Source organism: Rhineura floridana, chromosome 1 (genome assembly GCF_030035675.1).
Source record: "Rhineura floridana isolate rRhiFlo1 chromosome 1, rRhiFlo1.hap2, whole genome shotgun sequence".
In the NCBI taxonomy this organism is placed as follows: domain Eukaryota; kingdom Metazoa; phylum Chordata; class Lepidosauria; order Squamata; family Rhineuridae; genus Rhineura; species Rhineura floridana.
Genome location: NC_084480.1, coordinates 306,369,754 through 306,392,317, shown reverse-complemented (window position 1 = coordinate 306,392,317; position 22,564 = coordinate 306,369,754). Strand labels below are relative to the sequence as shown.

The following is a 22,564-nucleotide window of genomic DNA, read 5'->3' as shown; positions in this document are numbered from 1 at the left end:
TCCTGCTTTGGGCTACAGGGGATATTTTGAGTCATTGTTCTGCCTTGACTTAAGACAGTCTCCCTATTTGCTCTCCAAACAGTGACAAAATATTTTAAGGTGTTGAGCTAATATCCCACTTCACAGATGAGGAAATACTTGCTCCTGATCCACAAATACACTTCAAGATATCAGGAAAACTCATTGCACAACTTTTTGATTCCTGTGGCTTTCTCTCGGCCGAGTCTTCTACTGATGTAACGTCCTTCATCTTAAAAAAGTTACTGTTCCTACCATGCTTGCATCCCTTTGTCCTTTCAGCTCTCCCCACAAATTCTGTATGTAAAGCAACATGACTAAGTCAAGTTTTACCTTTAAGTCTTAAGATATTTTTATTTTTGCATAGTGTAATGCCTACAAAGCCAAAAATGCACGACTAAACAGTCTGTATAATTTTAATTAAGGAAATTAATTAATTTCTGCTTTAAGGTGAAATCTTTAGAATATAATTGCTATTGGAAACATCAGAGTCCTGTGGCACCTTAACAATTTGGAAATCTATTGTAATATAAGATGTTGGGGGCTCAAACCCCCTTTGTTGCTATTTGCCAAATCCTCCTTAAGTGTAAAGATAATAATTTTCTCTAGTATGGCAACAGTTCAGTAGCCGTGGTCATATTACGCCAGTATTATTTAATCTACACTGGCTTCCAGTAGTTTTCCGGGCCCAATTCAAGGTGTTGGTGTTAACCTTTAAATCCCTATACGGTCTCGGCCCAGTGTATCTGAAGGAGCACCTCCAGCATCACCAATTATGCCGCCCGACAAGATCAGCCACGCAAGGCCTTCTCTCAATCCCACCAACAAAAGCAGCTAGATTGGTGGGGACTAGAGAGAGGGCTTTTTTGGTGGCGGCCCCCACTCTCTGGAATTCCCTCCCGTCTGATCTTCGGCATGCCCCTTCCCTAGACACCTTCCGCCGAGCCTTAAAAACTTGGCTGTTTGGACAGGCCTTTTGGACCGCCGGGATGGGCTAATTACATACTGAATGCCCGTTGTTTTGTACTGTATATGCTGTTGTTTTATTACTGCTGACTGTATTGTATTTTATTGTATTTACTGTATTTTATTGAAATTTGATATGTACGTCGCCTAGAGTGGCTTCGGCCAGATAGGCGACCTAAAAATTAAATTTACATTTACATTTACAGCTGTTTTCGTGACTTCCATTTATGCTTAAATGGCTTTTACAAGTGAATTTACAATAAAGTTCCTGTTTTCTTCATTAATTACACCATTCTAGTAACTGGATAGAATAACTTCAGCATCTAACTGCAGTCTTCACTCTTGTCATTTTATAAATAGTTTTCAAAACATTTTTTAATTTATTTCAACAAAGGCTCTTCCACCCTGTGCATGTGAAATTAGCCCCATGGGATTCACGTTTCCAGCAATTTATAAAATGAGTCTTGAAGATTTTATTTCTCCTACTGACCATTAAATACCACAGGATGTTCTCTTGTAGTGAGATTTCTGTTTAAATATGCTGTGGCTTGCACTGTAAAAGTGCAATCCAACTTCCATTTCGTTCTCCTTGTGTATGTGGCATAAGCTGCATCGCCGCTTCTCTTCCCAGCCTTGTTACTATTAGTATGAGAGTGGCTGTTTCCGGAGTGCTGGCCATTGAGAACATTCTGCTTGTGTGTCTGCGCTTCATCAACAGGGTTAGTACGTAGTATGGCATATGTTTCAGCATAAAAATCAGCAAGGCTTGTTCTTCTATGTGCTTAGTTAATCTAGCTTTAATAATACTTTCTACCAGTTTTCTAGCTTAACTTCTGTCCCTGGAAAACTGGTTGAAAGTATTATTAAAGCTAGATTAACTAAGCACATGGAAGAACAAGCCTTGCTGAAGCAGAACCAGCATGGCTTCTGCAAGGGAAAGTCCTGTCTCAGTAACCTATTAGAATTCTTTGAGACTGTCAACACGCATATAGATAGAGGTGATCCAGTGGACATAGTGTACTTAGACTTTCAAAAAGCGTTTGACAAGGTACCTCACCAAAGACTTCTGAGGAAGCTTAACAGTCATGGAATAAGAGGAGAGGTCCTCTTGTAGATAAGGAATTGGTTAAGAAGCAGAAAGCAGAGAGTAGGAATAAACGGACAGTTCTCCCAATGGAGGGCTGTAGAAAGTGGAGTCCCTCAAGGATCGGTATTGGGACCTGTACTTTTCAACTTGTTCATTAATGACCTAGAATTAGGAGTGAGCAGTGAAATGGCCAAGTTTGCTGACGATACTAAATTGTTCAGGGTTGTTAAAACAAAAAGGGATTGCGAAGAGCTCCAAAAAGACCTCTCCAAACTGAGTGAATGGGCAGAAAAATGGCAAATGCAATTCAATATTAACAAGTGTAAAATTATGCATATTGGAGCAAAAAATCTGAATTTCACATATACGCTCATGGGGTCTGACCTGGCGGTGACCGACCAGGAGAGAAACCTCGGGTTGTAGTGGACAGCACGATGAAAATGTCGACCCAGTGTGCGGCAGCTGTGAAAAAGGCAAATTCCATGCTAGCGATAATTAGGAAAGGTATTGAAAATAAAACAGCCGATATCATAATGCCGTTGTATAAATCTATAGTGTGGCCGCATTTGGAATACTGTATACAGTTCTGGTCGCCTCATCTCAAAAAGGATATTATAGAGTTGCAAAAGGTTCAGAAGAGGGCAACCAGAATGATCAAGGGGATGGAGTGACTCCCTTATGAGGAAAGGTTGCAGCATTTGGGGCTTTTTAGTTTAGAGAAAAGGCGGGTCAGAGGAGACATGATAGAAGTGTATAAAATTATGCATGGCATTGAGAAAGCGGATAGAGAAAGGTTTTTCTCCCTCATAATACTAGAACTCGTGGACATTCAAAGAAGCTGAATGTTGGAAGATTCAGGACAGACAAAAGGAAGTACTTCTTTACTCAGCGCATAGTTAAACTATGGAATTTGCTCCCACAAGATGCAGTAATGGCCACCAGCTTGGATGGCTTTAAAAGAAGATTACACAAATTCATGGAGGACAGGGCTATCAATGACTACTAGCCATGATGGCTGTGCTCTGCCACCCTAGTCAGAGGCAGTATGTTTCTGAAAACCAGTTGCCGGAAGCCTCAGGAGGGGAGAGTGTTCTTGCACTCGGGTCCTGCTTGCGGGCTTCCCCCAGGCACCTGGTTGGCCACTGTGAGAACAGGATGTTGGACTAGATGGGCTACTGGCCTGATCTAGCAGGCTCTTCTTATGTTCTTAAACAAACCTAGTACCTTGCGAGGTTGTCGGAGTATGTTTCTGGTGCCCTCGTGGTTTGGCCACGAACACTTAATTTGACTGCTTAATTTTTTTAAAAAATCAGCTGGATGTGTAAATTGAACTTCAGTTGCTCTGGCAATGGGTATCGGGTACAAAAGATTGAGGGGTGATATAGGAAGTTCCAGACACAAATCTAGCGAGTTCATGGCTACAGTCTAGGTTGCCTTAGACAGCTTATCATTTCTCAGCTTCCCATCAACAGTACGGGGATAATAATGGTGACCTACTTCAAAGGGGTAGAGCGGAGTGGAGTTGCAATGATTAAAATGGTCAGTTGGGGAATGCTGTAAAGTACTATATAAGTGCTAAATTTTAAGTATATGTAAAATTTGGTGACTCTTGTCATGGGATTTCTATCATGTATATTTAATTGTAGCCAAGGAAAACGTAGGTAAAAGGCCACAAGGATTTTTGACATTTTCTTCTAATGCCTATGAATAAGAATTTTCCAGTCCTATTTTTACTGTTTAGTAAAAAGGTTTAGTATGAAGCATTAGTGCTGAACTGGTTATGGCATAACAATTCACCAAACAGCCTGACACCAGCCTATGTGGCAAATAAAATTGAACCAATCAGTGTTTGAGAGCACAGATGCGGGCTGAGTGAGGAGAAGAAATTGAGTGTTGGTTATATTTGAGAAATGCAGTTTCCTTGCCAGTAGCAAGAGTAGAGAATTTTAAAGAAAGGGTGGAATTGAGCCTCTTTAGAACAACAAACTGAGCTCAAAATCTGGAGATTTGGATACATACAAAGTTTCTTCTGCATTTTGAGTCTTGCAAACAAACCATTGCTCTCTTGATTTTTAATCTTAAAAATGCCAATAAAATCCTGGTAAAAGCAAACCTACTTTCCTGAGTTCTACTTAAATCCATTTTCTGGTTTTACCTGAATCCATCTCACTAGTTTATGATCAAGTGAGTCAAAGGATTTGTTGGACGTGGAGAAACAACTTCAGGTGTGATTCAATTATCATGAGCCTAGTTCAGAAATCTGTTCCAGTCTGCTCATGGATCTTTTGGAGAACACTGATTTAAGAACATGCAAATTGGACATATCAAGGGCCCATCTCATCCATCTGTGTAGAAGCCTCTGGGCACTTGCAAGCAGGATGTAAATGTGATGGTAGCTTTCCTCTGTCGTCTGTGCCCCACTATCTGGTATTTAGCAGTATTCTGTCCAGGGACAAGAATGCCCTATATATCAATCATGGCTAAAAATTATTGATAGTCCATTGCTCCATGAATTTGTCTAATGCTTTTATTCATGTAAGCTAGGCTACATCACCAAGTTATGACCCTTTTTTGTTCCAAGGTCCAATCCCTGGAATCCACATGTAGGACTGGGAAAGACCCCAACCTGAAACCCTGGAGAACTGCTGCCAATTAGTGGCTTGGTTCACACATAATGCTAGGCCTTGTTTTGTTTAGTCTAACTATGGTTTGTTTGGATTTGCGAAACCAGCCTAGCAGACTAACCATGGCTTGTTTTCTGCCAACAAACCACAGTATGAAGTCATGGTTTGTTGTTGGCTTATTAACCATGGCATATTTTAACTTATTTGACATGTCTGAACCCAACAGCCTTGATTAACCATGGTTTGTTTGACTGCTGCTCTGCAGACACTTGCCAAGTTGAAAAGGCATGAGACATGAGCAGCTGGAAAGCAAACCAAATTTGGGAGATACAAGCCATGGTTTGTATGCTTTTTTGTGGTTTATTGAACAAATCATGGTTAAAACAAGCCATGATTTAGCAAACACAGTCAATGTAGAAAATACAAAACTAGGTGGACCAATAGTCTCACTTGATTTAAAACAGCTTCCTTTGTCCTCTGTGTTCTTTGTTGTCAGGGCAAATCACTTGGATTATGTTAGGAAATACAGAAGCCACTGCTTTTGTGGAAACTTCCTGTATGGAAGGACCTCCTAGATTAGAGTGAAATGACTCTTGTTAGGTAAAGGTTCTTTTTGTTAAATCATTTGAGTCCTGCTTTTAAGGCACAGGATTCCCCCCCCCATTTCAAATTGAAGTTTAAGTCTACAGCAAACTCTGGCAATGCTCCCACGCTCTCCAATGAAAGTTTCCCACCCACTGCTATTCCAGGCAGATTTTATAGCCTCATATACACAGCCTTGCTGTCTTGCAAGACTCAGTGAAGAAACAGCAGGAACTTGGTTCTGAAAGGTTTGCCCTCCCTGCTGTGAGTTTTAAGCAGGTGTAAGTAGTTGGTGATTGGAAACAAGCATTAAAGGCTAAATTTATGCAGCATAACCTTGTAGATGTGATTGGCAGGGTAAAAATGGAAATGGACTGCCTTCAAGTCGATTCCGACTTATGGGTGAGGCTATGAATAGGGTTTTCATGATAAGCGGTATTCAGAGGGGGTTTACCATTGCCTTCCTCTTAGGCTGAGAGGCAGTGACTGGCCCAAGGTCACCCAGTGAGCTTCATGGCTGTGTGGGGATTTGAACTCTGGTCTCCCAGGTTGTAGTCCAAGCATCCTAAATATAGGGGTATTTCCAATGAGAAAGAATTGAATTTATAAAAGATATTACAAGGAGACACAGTGAATTTTGGTATTTACCAATTCGGAATAATCAAGAGTCAGAAAACTGGGTTTGTACTGATTTAACAAATGTAATTGAAATTATTACAAATAAGTAGCTATGCTCATCGCACAGTGCAATGAAAGAACAAGTCCAGCAATTTCTTTATTTGGTATAGCTAGCATTTAAAATGCTATAAATAAGCTTTTGATTTGCCTTCAAAGTTTTTAGGGTGATGTCCACCTAGCCATGGTGACTGCCCTTTGAGGTCAGGAAGTTGATGCAGGTGCTTTTAATTAGATGATGAAGTTACCAGTATTAGCACCCCAGTTATGGAGTACCTTCCCAGGGAGTCTTTTCTGGCATCATATTTCTGATCTTCTCAGTGTCGGGTGAAGACCTCTCTGTTCATGCAAGCCTTTTAGAGAACTTTGGGTCATTGGGGCTCTTTTTTTAATCTCTTTTTAATATTGGGGGTGCAGCAAGTTGTTCTTTGTTGTATTTACACATCATTTCCCTTTTTTAATGGTTTTGTTTTACTTTATATTTTAATTTTTTAAGCCACCCAGAGAACTTCATGTTAAGTGGCAACAAACAAACGTAACAAAGAAAAAAAAGGGGGTTGTATTCAACAAAGCACTAATCAGATTGTGCTGTCAGTGCAAAGATTTCTCCTTGTGGAACGGAATGATATCCTCCTCTCCTCCCTCTGCATTCCTCCTAAATCGTTTCTCCAAGTTCCAGAGCAGATTTGGGGATGATCCACGGTGTGTACAGGGGGAGGAGACGGGGGAAATCCTGTTGTCCTGTTGCACAAGTTTTGAATACTGCCCAGCGTTCCAGAGATTGAGCAGTAAATGGGGGAGGGTGGGGGAAAAGTATGTTCTAGTTGGAATTATGACAACGAAGTGTAAGGGATTTCCAGTATCACTACTGGTATCTCACAGAATCCTTAGAAGGAAGATAAATAACCCAAGGTGTTGGTCCTATATTATTGAAGCTTGACATCAGGTTTGAAATCCAATTAGATAACTGGCCCAGAAGAAGGTCAGAAGGCACACAATATTGTCTTAGCACTGAATCAGTATAGCTCTTCTGAGTTGCCTGGGTGAGAGACTGCCTTGGAAACCGATTTGAGGTGCTCTGCTCCTCATTTAGAGAGCTCAGGGTAGAGATGTGGTGAGAAAAAAGTCATATGCAAGGGTATTGCGCAGTGAACTTAGGAAAATGCCACTTTTTTTTCAAAATTGTGGAAGAGATTGATGGCATGAAAAACTGCATTGCTGAATCAGACCAAAGTCTATCTATACCAGCATTCTTTTTCCAGCAGTGGCCAGCCAAATGGCTCTGGGAGCTCACAAGTGGGACAGCAATCATGTCCTGTTTATCACCAGCACCTAACACTCAGAAGCATGCTCTCAACATGGAGGTTTTGTTAAGCTGTCATAGCTAACATGTCTAATATACCTATCCTTCAGTGGAAATGACTAATTATTTTTCACGAATCATCTCTACTGGTGATGGCTGCCGCATCTTTTGGTTGTGGATTCCAGAGCTGCTTGTGTGGAAAATACCCTTTTCCTGTTAACAGACATCCATTTATGGGCTGGGAATCTGTGGAAGTTGAGTATTGTGATGCGTCCTTCCCTGGCTCTCCCTGTCAGGTTCCTACCTGCTCGTGGTTACTGCCTGTCTCTAGGCACCACCAGGGACTCCACCAGTCCGGACCGCACTCTCTTATGGTTTACCTATCCCCGCTCTAGCACAGATCTCAACAGATCCCCCTGCTAGGCAACCACCAGTAACGTCCCAATACTAGTATTCCCAGAGACTCTGAATACTGGTATTGTTATTCTCTTCACCGCTGCCACCATTTGTTACAGTTCCCCTTCAGCCTTGGTCATTACCTTACCCTCCCTTCTGGTCTGTGAAACCCCAGCCAAGGATCAGGCCTTTGGTAAACCAAATTAAGTATTTATTACAGATAACAAAGCTAACAAGATTAACAAGATTTCTTCTTAAGGCACATAAGCATATGGTTTTACTCAATACTAATCCGAACTCCACCTCCCTCCTGGTAAACAACTCTCTAAACCCCACCAAGCAATCCACTCTTTCTCTTCTCCCCCCCAGATTCCACTCTCACTCTTCCTTTTATACATTCAGCCATTTTAAACACTCAGCCAATCATCTCGCATTCTACTGCCCATTCACTCCCCCTCTTTCACTCCACTTACCATGTATCTTCTAAAACAACAACACTTACCATATATACATTAATATAGGAACATCACAAGTATCTCCTTGGGTGCTGTTTTCTAAGTGCTGTGCTTAGATACTTTGTGAGGGGCCTTTGTATTGTCTCTTCTTTAATACGTTGGGTCAATTTTCTGTTATTTTTTTTAAACTATACAATGCAAGTAAAGTTTTGGAGAGGGATTAAAAAAGGAGCATGTTACAACACCACACTGGCCACAAGGTGGGCGTAGCTGAGCTTAGGAGTGCAAAGAGAAGCCTGTCATGCTTAAATAAATTTGTTTCCAGTTGAATTCTGCATAACCTGTAGACTGCTGAAACCAGGTCATCAGGCTTATCCTTTTTGTCATGTGCAGCCCAGTCTGAAGATGATTCTTCCCCTAGATCTTGAACACAAAAAGGAATAAATCTGTGCTAGCTAAAGGTAAAAAGGATTACATGTTGAGAGAGTATTTTCATAGAAGACCGCGGTGTTGTCATTGTTATAGAATGCATACAGTAGCAATATGTTGTACATGATATTTGTACATTTACAATAAGACACATAAAGGGAGAACGGGAAAGTTAAAAGTGGAAATTTGGGGGTTTCAGAATGGTTTCTTAAACACGTATTTAAACATACCACTGGACTCCAGAAAGGGAAGGAGTTCCAGTGCACTATATTTGGTGGTTCTTTTTACAAGAGAGCTAAAACGGATGCTTAACTGTGATCCAGTAAAGCTATGCTTTGCTTTACCTGTTTCGCTGGCAGGAGGTAGTTTGACACATACAGAGGAATGCTTACTTGGAATTGGCACTCCATTAAAATGAATGGGGACATCTTTTGCAAGCAGGAGAGTTGCAAGTAGGATCCTGGCAACTATATCCCTAGTTCCCCACTTTTTTCTTTTTGTTTGTTAATGCAGTTTCTCCATTCAGTTCAATGAGCTTCCGTGAAAAGTGAATGCTGAATTGTTGAGACTGCCTTCATTATTCTAGCATCAAAGAAGTGTACATTATGGAAGGGTATGGATTAATTCATAATTAATTGAGTGCTAAATGTTATGACGTTTAATTATATTAGTAGTTGGACTTCCATTTCTTTCAGTGTGATGGAAGTAGGTTTGCCCATCTAATCAGGTAGTATATACTGTTCCTTCCCCTTCTCCCAGCCTTTGGTCCTGTATTTTAATTCTACAATTCCCTACAACAAGACTAACAAATGCACAGTGTCTTCTTTCAACCCCTTCCCCAAATTGTAAATAGTCATCACCCTTCATCTGGGATTGGGCTGTGCACAGGCATGCATGTCTGTCTATTTGTGTGCTCTGATATGAGTGGGAGCACTGAAAAAGCACAAAATGTGGTAATGGGTGCTGAATTCAGCTCCCAGATAATCCCCACTTTAAAAAAAGTGTCAGCCCATTATTGCTGCATATCATACGCTTAAAAGCATTCAGGCAGTATCTGTCAAAGTCTCACAAACCAGGGAGTAGCTCTGTTCCCAGTGGTTGGGGATGGAGTTTCAGTGTTCTGTCTAACTAGCAAAACCAGAATAATTTATGCAAAATTAGAAATGATGCACAGTTACTGTGCTGTATTTAGTTGTTTTGGGGGGATTGCCGTTGTTGGCAGGTGAAGCAAACTGCTTCCCTAATATGGGGTCAGCATTTTAAGCAGTGCTCTCAAGAAGCAGAAAAGGGGGCGGAGGGGCAACTGAGAGCACAAGTCTTGGGAGCTCCACAGGGCAGTCTTTGCTCTCTCATAGTAGCACAGAGAAAAACGGGGGAGTCATGATACTCTTGAGAGCATCCCTTGAGGGCCCATTTGGGTGGCATTTTCTGGCCTGGGGGACCTTTCTTTTCCTCCCCCCTTTAACCCCAAGGGTGGTGCTGAATTAGCCTTGCTGCTGTTTAGCCTGTCTTATGGTGACTGAATTTGTTTACTATTCAAATGCTTGTATGAACAAAATTCCCCACTTGTTTTTAAAGGGAAGTACAAAGATGAATATGATCAGAATGTCAGTTTGTTTCCCAATTCACACTCTTCTAAAATGGAGCATAGAACAGTGTCTGAATATAGCTTTCCTTTTTTTTAAATAGGATTTGTTTGAAAAAAATGAGCACACAATTCTCACTTCCCCATACAAAACACGCTAATAAGAAACCAGTTTGGCTTAAAAAATACTACTGCTGTTTAAAATTACCATTTTTAACAGAGTGTTCTCTCACTCTAATGCTGGATGGTCCTATCATAATTTACACTGTTTTTCAAAGTTGTCTGGCAATTTAAATCATGTTAAAATTGTTTTATAGCGTGGCAGGCTTGTTTTAAAATTTCTGGCCAAACAAAACTGTTGGGTTATGTATAGAATTTAGTATGGAATTTGCATTATTGAAATGCATGACTTTTCAATAAACAAAGCTCACGTTTCTGGTCCTCATATTTGTGAAGATATCCCCCCTCCCTTGTGGGGGCAATGCAGGCAGAGACTACAAAAGGCTCCACTGTTTATTTGATGACTCTTTTGGGACATGGATAGAAACTTTATCCTACACAAAAAGTTTCTAGTTATGCCAGCATCCCCCAACCTGGTGCCCCCCAGGTGTTTTGGACTGCAACTCCCATCAGCCCCAGTAAACATGGCCAGTGGTCAGTGATGCTGTAAGTTGTAGCCTAAAACATCATCAGGTTGCCATTCAGTGACGCCTGTTGAATCATGAATGTGCTTCATCTGTCCCCCAAGAGTTCTTTAGGTCACCTGGAACAACAATAACCAGAGACAGCCTGGAAAGCTGTTTCAGGACAGTGATAAGCAGAGCATGAGCTATCCACTGGAAAGTCCCAGTTCAAATTTCTGTCATGAAATCAAGATATCTCTGTTACAGGGATAATAAAACTAGCCTGTCTTTCAGAATATTGTAACGATTCTTGAGATAATGTATGTGAAGCAGCAAGGAAGCTGCCATCTTCCAAATAAGCGTGCATAGGATTGCAGCTCTTGCCTTTTTAGTTTCTTTAAAAAAGGGAAACAAACTGGAGGATGTGACTCAACCCAGTAGAAGGAAGGAAACAGTAACTGAATGCAGTCAGAGCTTGTGACAAAGCTACTGCTTTCAGTTGTTACTGAACATAGTTTGTTGCCCACAGGACCTAAATCGTTTACTTGCCAACAGTATTTAAGATGATTGCTTAGGGCAGCGGTAGGTAACCCTTTTCAGCCCTGCAAGCCACGTTGGAAATACCTTGCAAGCTTCTCTAGCAGCTAACTTTCTCATTTCAGTTGTGTGTGAGTGGCCTAGATTGTAATTGATAAGATGTTGCATTTTTAGGAAAGTCCTTTTCTGGAATGGTTAGCCTCAGTATGAAATGCGAGGAAGACCTTAGAATATAGACTTGGAAATTGTGATGGCTTTGATGTAGTTAAGTGGAGTTGCATTTCCTCTTCGCGTTTGATCAGTTAGCATTTGTAGAATCCTACTTTTAACCCACTATGCGAGCATGAGGTCTAGGAACATGTGTGTGTATGTCTGTGTTAAAATTTTTGTGAAGCTTATATGAAGCAGTAACCATCAGTTGTTTCAGATGTCTTCTAAAGACCTTTTTTCCCAGGCTTCCCCTGACCCTGAGATTGGACCCTGTTTGATGTGCTTGAATCCCTTGAATTTTTGCTTATTGGCTTTTATATGCCTTCCCATGTTTTTATTGCTGTTTTATTAGTTGTATTTTTGTTTTAATTATATTGGGCTTTTTAAATCTTGCCTGCCTCTTAGAGATTTTTAAAATGTTAAGTGGTTTATAAATGCTTTTAAATTTTAAAGAATGGGATTTTCAGAATGTTAATGTTTGCCTGTAAGCCTGAACAAATTACCTCTGGGGTTCACTTTTCACCACTCTTTGAATCCTTCGTTTGGTTTTGTTTGCAACAAGATCTTGATGTTTTCGTTCTCAGACACGTGGATTTGTCACTAAAGAACCTATTAGCTAGAGATGCAGTCAGATCAAGTGCAAATATGAACACCTCCAATGAAGTGTGAAAATGTGGGGTGAGTGCACTCTCTAAAATGCTGTGCTGATGCTCAAGAGTAGTATCTTTTTCCAAGCCAACTATTTCCCTCCTAGACAGAATCACATGGTTTTGCTGTGCATAACTGTTCACAGTTGATCAGAGGCTATGTGTGTACATGAGAGAAAGAACAGGATGGTGTGTTCTCTACATTTCAAAATCCACCTCAGTTTGTGATTCATGCTGGTATTTCAACATAATTTTCAATTGTTCACCTTATTTGTGATACTCTCTTGTTCTTGGATAGAATGAAATCACGAGGGCCTGTCCTGTGATCGTTGTAAGTCCAATATTATGATGGATTGTTTCTTCTTGTGAATTTTTAATGAACTAAGAACTTAGTCCGTTGCTGTTGTCGCTTACCTGAATGCATGAGGGCTGTTGCTACCACAAGCTCTCACGGACCGCTGCTTGCCTTTCTCCATAACTGACTTTTTTACCTAACAATGGCCCATGGAAGCCAACCTACAAAGCAGTATTTTAGTAATAAGCCATTTGTCTGTTGTCCTTCAGTAGCGGCTAGCTCAAACCAAACACCTGGGATCTGAAGAGCCATGCAAGGAATGTTCCATGTGGCCCTGGAACATCCAAGGCCCCATGTCCTACCACAGTCCCTGTGTGTCTCAAAAAGCCAGTTCCTGAAAGTTAGGAACACTCCAAAAGGGCATCTGATGCAGCACAAGGAGTTGTGGTTGGAAGAGGCAACTCTAGAGATCCTTGTGCACTTATGGATGTATACATGAAACTCTGAATTCCACTCTTCTGAGATGTGGGGTTGTGTATCATTGTAGACAGACTGCCCTGAGTTCTTGCTGAATGCACCAAGTCTTGTATGTCTTTCAAGCTGTGCATGAAATATCTTGGTTATTGAAACTTGTCGCATTTTGTTGAGCTATCTGTTTGTTACTATTAAGCTAGGCATTGCTGCCGTCTGGTTTGTTTCATTAAAGTATGGTATAATGGGAATGAGCAGTGACTGGTACCTGGCCAGTGCTCCTCTCCTGCTGCTGCTGCTGCACTGCAGATAAAACGAGTAATAGTGTGGCTTGTCTTGCTGGTCGAACCTTGGCTCATAATTTGTTTCTCTCCAAATAAACCAGAAGTAGTAACCAAGGAATTGGGGATAACAAACCATGAGCCCAGATTTGGGTGAAATTGCATGCCAGACTCTAGCTTGTTTTGTCTGTAGTGAGGGAGGAGTGCTGTGGGAACATTTGAGCAACTTGGACCAGAACAGCGTTTATTCGCATTAAACCATAGTTTGTCTTAATCTATGGTTTAATATGATGTGCGAGTTGGGTCAGTGGCTCCTCCACTTGGGAAGGAGTAGAATGTCCCACATGCTTCAGTTTAAGCTCATCAGTCTTCCCTTGTTTCATTTTGAAGGAGTATTTATTTGCAAGGGGTGTGTGTGTTGCAGGTACATACACCAGGGGCTGCCCCAATAGGCCCTTGTAGTTTGAGACACATCCAGTCAGTGGCAATATAAAGTGGATTTCCATTACTTTTTGTCAGTGTGCTATTAAATGCAGGGTTACACATGAATTTGCCGTATCAGGAATAAGTGAGACATTCACAAGTTTTATGGGTTGGGTATATTAAGTATATTTGATTATGGTCTTGGTGAGTGAATTTTCTTTGAGCCCACAGTCAGTTTCTTCTGTGTGAATATATGGTGAATTGAAGATTGTTTGGAATTGGGTTCTCTGGATTTGGTGCAGGCAATGGGCTGAAGATACCTGATGAGGTTCACCAGTAGAGACTAGTGGTAGCGCGTTGATGAAGTAGTTTATTGATAAAGTCCATGTAGGAGCTGTATGTCAGCTCCTTAGAGCCTCATGGAGAAAAAGTGGACTTATAAACACAGCAAATATAAGAGAATCACTTAAAATTATAACAACCGTATTAGCATAAGCACATTGAGTTATGGTTCAGTGATGCATTAGTTGAACAAGAACATAACAGCTTGTGAACTGAATAGATTAATGACATTATTGTGAGTGAACTGAAAAGTAAAGATTATTGTACATTGTTAGAATATTGAATGTTATATTCAAAAGGGGGAAGGAAGTGTTAGTACAACATTGCTACTTCCCAACAAAATGGAGACCAGATCAAATATGGCTTTATAGGAGAAGAGGGATTGTACCTGCAGTCAGAGCATGAGTCTGAAATGGGAACAAGCTATATATTTTAACAATCCTTCAGTTGTGGGGAGGTGGAGAATTTGCAGTGGCATTCAGGAATGTATTTATGCTTGCAGGGTATAAGGCTATATTTACTGTATGTATATACTTCCTGGCTCCCTCTACAATTTCCATCTCTCATCCATGGTTGGTTTAAATGTATAAAGGGAAAACTCCACACCCTTGCATTCCACTGCATGTGTGGCCAGGCTTGCTCTATGTGGGGAGTTGGTAGCTATTATAAGGCAGGCTGCATCAAGTGTTTTGGCTGTGAGAAGAAAAAGTGTTCCATTTTTAGGAAACAGGATGTCTTGGCATACACATGCTAGATATCTCAAATTTTTTTCTTATGGGGGTGATGCCATAACAATTTTGTGAAGCTCAAGCGTTATCATGTATAATAACACTTGTATATTTGTGTGTGTGATGGCTAGTAAAATGTAATGTTTAAAATTGGGAGATAAATAGAGGCAAGGTGGAAAATCAGAAGGGGTGTACAAAAAAAGTGACAAGATTGCAGCGTAGACCATACCACTTCGTTGTGTGAATCTTTTCTTCTGTAGTTCATTTTGTGAGAAGCTGCAGGTCACAACAAACACTTGATCAACTTTCCCAGGGCAGCATCTGTGATTTTCCAAATATGACAGGATTTACTTTGAGAGGCTTCTCATTTTGTTGTCTTGATCCTTTTTGCTTGAGTTGTCCAAGGCCAATTCTACTTGAAAAGCACTTTTAGCGGTCCTATAAGGTTTTGATGCGGACTCTGTATTCAAAATATAGGAAAGAGGGCTTGCATTTTGCAGGTGTGCCAAGAAGCAATTGACCCGGCTTGCAGTTCAGAAATACAGCATGTCTTGCATGTCATAGGGTTTCAGTGGTTTCAGTTAGATTCTTTGTTACTTCCTCTTCTTTTATTAAAGGCCTTAAAGTACTCATCAGTGTACAAAAGGGTTTGTCTTTACATCCTTCTGAAAGTGAGTTCTGTCTTAACACTAGCAGTTCCACAAATGTGGATGCTATTGATGACAGTTACTCTCTTCTGAAGAGACCCTCCGTGGCGCAGAGTGGTAAGCGGCGGTAACACAGCCGAAGCTCTGCTCACGGCCGGAGTTCAGTTCCAACGGAAGGAGGAAGTCGAATCTCCGGTAAAAGGGGTCGAGGTCCACTCAGCCTTCCATCCATCCATGGTCGGTAAAATGAATACCCAGCATATGCTGGGGGGTAAAGAAAGGCTGGGCACGGAACTGGCAATCCCACCCCATATATACGGCCTGCCTAGTAAACGTTGCAAGACGTCACCCTAAGAGTTGGAAACGACTTGCACTATAAGTGCAGGAACACCTTTACCTTTACCTTTTACTCTCTTCTGACAACCATCTCCTTGTTTCCATTATGACAAGATGCCTCTCCTACCCCTCCTTGCCCCAGGCATTGCAGAGAATTCTGTGGTAGCCATCTTCTATTTTATACTAAGTAGGGGAGAGAGACCTCACCCCTCCTCATCTCTGGCACACAAAGAGGATAATTACCTCTGAATACTAGTGACTGGGAATCACAGGTGAGGAGAGTGCTCTTGCACTCAGGTCCTGCTTGTGGGTTTCCCAAAGGCATCTGGTTGGCCACTGTGACAAAAGGATGCTGGACTAGATGGGCCTTTGGCCTGACCCAGTTACACGGCTCTTTTTATGCTCTTCTGATGGGATGGGGTGGGGTATCAGCTTTCCATTTGACATCAAGTTTTTCAGTCTCTTGATGACAGCAAGAATCTCTCTCTGATTCTAATTGCCTTCAAAGTATGGCGTAAACTAATTGACTGTCTTCTTATGTGCTATGCTTTGAAGGCAGTATTGGAGTGTCTGCAGAGTGGAAGGATGACCCCTCCCCTAAGTTCTTAGTGAATGCCAGAGAATTTTAGCTTGTGGGCAATTACAAATAATGTCTTACATAAAATAAATATTTGGTTTTATGATTATTTTATTGTTTCATTTTATATATGGCTTGTTTTTATTCTGCATAATGTGATTTATTAAACAATATATGTATCTTAAATAAAATAAAAATAAATAAATAAAATAAAAATAAATAAATAAATGATTGGCTACTGAGGTTAGTCAACATTTTTGGGTTCCTGGCCTTTTTCCTCAGTCTTCTTCCAATGAGCTCAGAGTGGTTTATGTATGGCTCCTGGTCAGTCTTCCACTCAGGTAACTTACAGGATCGGTCTTGCTTAGCTTCAGTAATAGAATGGTATCATGAGCCTTCAGACCATTTTGCTGATTTGCAAAGCTGTTTGGTAACTTTCCTACTTTGGAAAATTCTCTTCTCCATAATGAGGAGGTAAAGAAAAATTATATGTCAGTGAGTTTTTTTGGTATTGGTTGTTCCTTCATTGTAAATACTTTCAGTGTTAGCATACTCCAGCAATGCCACCTCAGGCATTCTATGTTGTATGCAGGGTTGGTTTTTTTGTGTGAAACTACTTATGACAAAAGTAACAATCTGGTGATGCGCCAAGCAGTCTTTGAAAATGTGACGTATTTCCTTCCAGTTCCATGTGAAAATGGCTCTTTGATTTTTTCCCCCTCTTACATTTGTGACTTCTTTCATTTTTGAAACTTGGCACAGCATGATGTTGTAGTGTCATGTGGGAGGAGCCTGCTGGGAAAGTGGGCAGGCCTGCAACAGTAATATTTTGTAATATTGTGAAACTAAGAGATGTAGTTGTGACTCTTACAGGGAGTCCTTGTAGAAGGACAGATCTCTCTCTCTCTCTCTCTCTCATTAATGATTTGGGAAGGGCCTTATATTGTTATAGTTAGTGACTGTGCTTCTAAAGAGAACTCTGCTTTTCAAATAACAGTATTGCCAGGTTGATTTCAGAGAAGTAAGTATGGAAAATAGGTAATGTGAGATCCTTCTGTGGAAGTAGGTTAACTCGGTGCAAGACAATGCAAACTGTCAAAGTATACAAAGCTCTTCTTGTCAGTAGATCTGAAACTATTCAACATGCTAGATGAAGTCACTAAGCAGTTATTCTGTGGTTTGCTGGGACCGTGGTTGGGTGGGATGGTGGGGAAATGCAGTTCAGTAACTTCCTTGTCCATTTCAGACATTTGAAATAGTGCTAGTTTGAATGTCTGTATGAAGGCTCAAAGGTTTCCCCCGTTCTTTTGTATAATTAATCTTTAATGGGGAACAGGGATTTCTCGATTGTGGCTCTGGGATGATGAAGCAACGTCAAGTGGTGTGGTTGTGTTCCTCAGTCCTGGTCTTCGGCAGCTATATAAGGCCCATTTTCTCAGGAAGGCCTTTGAGCATTAAATAATGGAGACTTTTTCTGAACTGCTTGTGATCAGGAATATGTTTTATGCCTATTTTGATATAATGTGGGTATTGTTTTAGTTGACTTTATAGTGCTTTTAATTTTCAACAAGCCACTTTGCAATTAAGCTGTTGCTCCTGTTAGTGAGTATTGAGTGAAACCAATTTCAGTTAAGTCTTTGGAATAAATTATAAAAACTGCAAACTCAGTTTTCCACAGAAAATAAATTGTGATGCTTTGTGGGGCTTAGGTGTTAGTTGTTTTGCAACATAGTGAATTTGGGGCAGGCAGCCCATACTAGAAGCTGGGCAGAGATCAGATCAGACCACCTCCAACTAGTAGAAGTACTTACCAAAACTGTTGTTGAATCTTCAGCAGACATGTGGTTAAAAATAGTTCATATGGTAAAAGGGGAAACTGAGGTCCAGTTCATATATATCCAATTGACATAGTTGCTGTTTTCCCTCTGGGTGATCCCAGGCATCTGTATTAGCAGCTGAATGATACAACTGCAGGAATACTGAATGATGCCAATGTACTTCCACTTCTGCTGATGATGATTTGGGTAGTACCCATTTGTTTCTCTCAGTCAAGGAACAAAGAGAACTATTACAATAGTTACTATATAGAAATAGAAGAGAACAATTAAAAAAGGTAGAACAGGAGCTTTATTCCAAAAGATTAAAGAAATGAAAGGGAAATTTAAACCAAGAGTAGGGATGTTGAATAATCAACAGGAGAACACACTGACCGACCGACATGAAATAAAAGGAAGATGGAAGCAATACACTGAAGAACTCTATAAAAGAGATGCAAGGATGACAGATCCATTCATGGAGGAACTGTAACCAGAAATTTTAGAATGTGAGGTGAAAGTTGCTCTTAAAATAAACAAATCACCAGGAACAGATGGCATACCAATAGAGTTGCTACAAGCTACTGAAACTGAATCTGTCCAAATTTTAACAAAATGGAAAACTAAACAATGGCCCACAGACTGCAAGCATTAAATATATATCCCACTTCCAAAGAAAGGGGATCCCAGGGAATGCAGTAATTATTGAACTATTGCCTTAATATCCCATGCAAGTAAAGTAATGCTCAAGATTCTACAACAAAGGCTCTTACCATATATGGAGCAAGAAATGCCAGACATCCAAGCTGGATTTAGAAAGGGAAGAGGCACCAGAGATCATATTGCAAACATACATTGCATAATGGAACGGACCAAGGAATTTCAGAAGAAAATCACCCTGTGCTTTATAGATTGCAGCAAAGCCTTTGACAGTGTAGAACATGAAAAACTATGGAATGCTTTAAAAGAAATGGGGGTGCCGCAGCATCTGACTGTCCTGATGCTCAACCTATACACTGGACAAGAGGCTACTGTAAGGACAAAATATGGAGAAACCAATAGGTCCCCCATCGGAAAAGGTGTGAGACAGGGGTGTATTTTATCACCCTATTTGTTTAATCTGTACGCAGAACATATCATACAGAAAGCAGGATTGGACCAAGATGAAGGAGGCATGAAAATTGGAGGGAGAAATACCAATAATTTAAGATATGTAGACGACACCATACTGCTACCAGAAACCAGTAGTGATTTGAAACGAATGCTGATGAAAGTTAAAGAGGAAATCACAAAAGCAGGACTGCAGCTGAAAGTCAAGAAGACTAAAGTAAAGACAACAGAAGATTTATGTAACTTTAAAGTTGACAATGAGGACATTGAACTTGTCAATGATTCTCAATACCTTGGCACAGTCATTAACCAAAATGGAGACAATAATCAAGACATCAGAAGAAGGCTAGGACTGGGGAGGCCAGCTGTGAGAGAACTAGAAAAGGTGCTCACATGCAAAGATGTATCACTGAACACTAAAGTCAGGATCATTCAGGCCATGGTATTCCTGATCTCTATGTATTGATGTGAAAGTTGGACAGGAAAAAAGCTGATAAGAGAAAAATCCACTCCTTTGAAATGTGGTGTCGGAGGAGAGCTTTGCAGATACTATGGACTGCGAAAAAGACTAATAATTGGGTGTCAGAATAAATTAAACCAGAACTGTCACTAGAAGCTAAAATGATGAAACTGAGGATATCGTACTTTGGAAACAGCATGAGAAGGCATGATTCACTAGAAAAGACAATAATGCTGGGACAAACAGAAAGGAGTAGAAAAAGAGGAAGGCCAAACAAGAGATGGATTAATTCCATAAAGGAAGCCACAGACCTGAACTTACAAGATCTGAGCAGGGTGGTTCATGACAGATGCTCTTGGAGGTCACTGATTCATTGGGTCGCTATAAGTCGTAATCGACTTGACGGCACATAACAACAACTCCAGCCTTAGAGCATTTTCATACACAAAGCTTAAATTGTCTTTGAGCCTCATCTTGCCTTACTTTACATCTGATTATTAATGTAGAGGAGAGGCATTTATAATGCAGATTAAGATTCTTGTTAATGTAGGCTTGACAATGTGAAACAGTTGAAATGAGGGGCTTTTTTAAGATCATGTATGTATGTATGAAAACTGAGACTTCTAAAATGTATGTTCATTGCTCAATGCAGGTCCCAGTCTATGGTCTGAAGGCACATGAGGCCAGCACACTGCTGAAGCTAAGCAGGGTCAGGTCTGGCAGTGCCTGGATGGGAGACCGCCTGGGAACCATATGTAAGCCCCCTTGGGTTTATAGCATGAAAGAAAGGTGGGGTATACATGAAATAAATAAATAAAGTTGGATGGTGAAAAAAGCGGATAAGAGAAAAATCAACTCATTTGAAATGTGGTGTTGGAGGAGAGCTTTGCAGATACCATGGACTGCAAAAAAGACAAATGGTTGAACGTTAGAACAAATTAAACCAGAACTATCACTAGAAGCTAAAATGATGAAACTGAGGTTATCATACTTTGGACACATAATGCGAAGACATGATTCACTAGCAAAGACAATAAAGCTGCGAAAAGCAGAAGGGAGTCAAAAAAGAGGAAGGCCAAACGAGATGGATTGATTCCATAAAGGAAGCCACAGACCTTGACTTACAAGATCTGAACAGAGTGGTTCATGACAGATGCTGTTGGAGGTCGCTGATTCACAGGGTCGCCATAAGTCATAATCGCCTTGAAGGTACATAACAACAACAATGGGATTCAGCCACAGGGAAGTGGCAATCAATCTGTTCTAGTAATATATGCTAAAGATTCCAAGGTTGCCAGTGTTTGTAACACAGTATTGCTTCACACAGCATACATCACTACCTCTTTAGGGAGCCTTGATCACGGATCTCTGATGGGGCACTTTTCATGGTTCCCCACACCCCTGAGTTTCAGTTGGCCTTTAGCAGGAACTGAGCCCTTTAGTGTGGTGTGCCCTGCCCTGGGGAACTCCCTACCAATAGATGTTCAGCAGGAATCATCTTTCTCTTCTTTCAGATGTCTTTTGAAAGCTATAGGTCTTTGCAATTTTCTCTTTTTTACAAATCTGTATTTATTGATGTTAATGTTGTTTTTAATTAATGTTTTAATTAATGGATGCTTTTTGCTGATTTAATTTTTATTTGTTGTATACCACCTTGATATATTTTTATAAAAATATGGATTATAAACATGTAAATTAATAAATAATCCATTATCTCCTTTAACAGGTGTGTTTTTAAAAGGATCAACCAAATTCATGAAGGATGGGTCTTTCAGTGGCAGTTTACCAAGTTAGCATGGTTGCTGTTTACTGAACCAGCTTTGCCATTCCTGCATCACTTGCGTGCCAGCTCTTACTGTTGTACGTTGGTCCATGATAATACTTTGTCACATTGAGTGCATATCTTCATTTTCCCTTAAAGAGCCAATAATCCTTAAAGGCAGAAGTTAGGCAGAGAGACAGTCTGACATTTTGCCACTCTATGCCATGTTGATCACCACTCCTGTCCCTGTTGTGCCTCCCCCCCCCGTATGATTAGCAGGATCAGGGGACATGGGAATATAAGAAGGAACCTCTCCCGAATTAAATGTCTTATACAAATTCAGAAATTGTCCTCTCCCTTATGGATCTTGTCCTTAAATTTGAGTTTATTTTGGGTGCTGGTCCATTTATAATGTTAGATTGGCAGTACCTACTCTAGAGGAGGAAGTAGAAGTCTTGACAACTTGTACAACATATTGTATATGGATCAGTTGTTAGGTCTTAAATATGCAGTGGTCTGTGTGGCTGTGATTACGCAATTGCCAGGCTGGTATTAATTTTCACGAAAATCGGAGCAGGAAGCGGTCATTGTGTTAACTCGTACTTTGCCCAACTTCTTTGGAGTTCAAAGTAGTTCTAGAGTGGATTTTCTCTCCACCACTAAATCCCTAATGACTGGTGGATTATTAGCACAGTATGAGTAGATCACCATTTATTTATGTTTGCTAATCTGATAGAAAAGTTGAGAAATCACATTGTAAACAAGACTTTTCCTTTGCCTGCAGGCCAGTGTAGATGTATCTTAACGTAGGGTGCTTTCACAAAAGGCAAAATTGTCCATATAATGTAGGGACTCCTCACAAGGATATGGGGTGTATTCAACTGAACCCTACTCAGAGTAGACCCATAGAAATGAATGAATCTCATGTTTATTAACTTCAGTGAACCTTCTCTGAGTAGGACTAGCATTGAATAGTATCCTGTGTTCTCATGTCAAGGAGGAGCAGTTCAGTGAAATCACGTGAGGCTATCCCACTTCTCCTCTCTGTTTTAAAGAGGAAGTGCTTCTTCTCTCAGTGTTCCACCTATGCTCATGTAAACAAGCTGATCAGGAGTAGAATACATGCTCTTTTGAAAAGGAGCTGGTGTTCCTCCTCCTTCCTTGGTAGAAGTGAAAGCACA

At 40.6% G+C, this 22,564-nt stretch overlaps 1 protein-coding gene across 4 annotated transcripts in view; it reads left to right on the top strand.

Annotated features, from left to right (window-relative positions):
- Positions 1–22,564, top strand: part of CYRIB (CYFIP related Rac1 interactor B) — a 96,969-nt gene that overhangs the window by 35,994 nt on the left and 38,411 nt on the right. The window contains exon 1 of one of the 4 annotated variants that reach the window (XM_061606757.1): positions 11,248–11,325. The exons of the other annotated variants lie outside the window; for them this stretch is intronic. The gene's annotated coding sequence lies outside the window, so the exon portion shown is untranslated. Of the gene's footprint in view, positions 1–11,247; positions 11,326–22,564 lie in introns of those variants that run through there. 4 annotated transcript variants of the gene reach the window in all.